The sequence below is a fragment of the Macaca nemestrina genome, chromosome 17, assembly GCF_043159975.1.
Source record: "Macaca nemestrina isolate mMacNem1 chromosome 17, mMacNem.hap1, whole genome shotgun sequence".
NCBI classification, from domain to species: domain Eukaryota; kingdom Metazoa; phylum Chordata; class Mammalia; order Primates; family Cercopithecidae; genus Macaca; species Macaca nemestrina.
Window position 1 is genome coordinate 42,852,330 of NC_092141.1, and position 1,708 is coordinate 42,854,037.

Genomic DNA, 1,708 nt, shown 5'->3' on the forward strand with positions numbered 1-1,708 from the left:
GGTATGGAACCGGGGCATTGGTAGATGGGAAGGGAGAAGATAATTGCAAGAATGGCTGAGGCAGGTGGAATGCCAAATTTTGTAGATGTAGAAGTAGAACCAGTGACATGGAAACTTTCTAAATGCCAAAGCTGCAATTAAAGGTTAGCTTCTTACACCCAGAAAATTAACTTCTCTCTCTCACTGTTTACTCACACCTTAACTTCACCAGCTTGAGAACTTCCAGTCAAATGGACAGGCCCTCATTTTCCTGTATAAGCAACTTAAATCAGGATTCCCCTTCAGCATACACAGTGAGCTTGCATTTCCATTGGTTACATTACCCAGGTACCTGAATGCAGAGACCAACTATGTCCCCAAGGGTAGAAAAGGGTCACAGGGGCCCTGCTGGTGTAACTCTGCATGGTCTAAGGCCATTGATCTGAAGGGCCAGTGGCTTACTGTGTCATGCATGCCCAGCAGGGCCACTGCATGCAAAGCTCCCAGGGGCACCATTCATAAGGCCGTCCCCCTTGGACTGTGTGGTGGCAATGGCACAAGGCAATATGAAGAACAGAGTGAGATATTAGGAAGGGCACTGATCTAGGAGGCAGATGACTTCAGTATCATCCCGGACAGAGAACTGGTCTGTGTCACTGCTCAGACAGGCGTAGCCCCGGGAGGAACCCGGGGCCGCAAGTACGTTCGAAGTGTTGATGATCAATGTGTCCTGCAATTCACATTAATTCTCGCAGCTAGCTGCGTTCTTCATCAACGCACGAGCCGAGTGATCCACCGCTAAGAGTCGTACACATAGGGAATCAGTCTAATAGATACAAGTGGGCATTTTGCCTGGCCTCGGGACAAATATAACCTAAGGCTTTACCTAGAGGAAGTTCAGTTGAAGGTTATAGCTCTTGACTTTTCCTTGATCTAACATCCAAAAGAGAATGCTGGTCCCCTCTGGGCAAGGCTCCTGTGCCTTCTTCTATGCCCATATGTCATTCGCAGGTTTTCAGTGAAGACTGCTGGTCCGCAGAGGGCCTAAGGAAAACTTCCTCTTTTGATTAGAAAAGAAAACACAGGCCTGGCATGGCAGGTTTACTGTCAAATAAATGAAATGTACAACTCAGGCACAGAAAGGGTGTTGTCTAATCAAATCTGAGCAGTCTAGTAGGACTACATGGAGGAGGGAGGATGGAAGTCAAGTTAGCAATAATTTCCAGAATTTGGAATAATGGAGGAAGAAAAAGACAAGAATTCAAGGAGTTAATGGTGAGTATCTGCATGAGCAAGATGGAGGCAGGGATGAGTGTGCAGTGCAGGGGTAACTACACAAACATCCATGACATGCTTCCAAGCTGGCATTTGATGCAGCTATGATACTGAATTTCTCAGCCCTGCACCAACCATCCACTGGAGCAAGTAGAAGCTATGTCAGTTTGTCTACTAATATTGCATCAGATACCGTGCCTTGATATGCATTTTTGGGAGAGAGAGCTTTAATGGATCAGTCTGTCCCACACTTTGTTTTTCCCTGGAGCTGGGTGAGAGGGACAGGGGCCTCCAGCTCCTGCATCACACAGACCACTCCACTGGCCCTGGTGATATATTGGAATTCCCCTTTGATTTTACTTGGGGAAAGACTTTGACAACTAAAGCAAGGTTTGAAAACCATAGTACTCCAAGATCTTCATGTGCTACCCAGCATCACATATCCTCTGATACT

At 46.7% G+C, this 1,708-nt stretch overlaps 1 non-coding gene across 1 annotated transcript; it reads right to left on the reverse strand.

Annotated features, from left to right (window-relative positions):
- Window positions 1–633: 633 nt before the first annotated feature.
- LOC112427324 (5.8S ribosomal RNA) lies at window positions 634–786 on the reverse strand. The gene has a single exon (XR_003018832.2). It is a non-coding gene; the product is annotated as a 5.8S ribosomal RNA (ribosomal RNA).
- Between the last annotated feature and the right edge of the window lie 922 nt (window positions 787–1,708).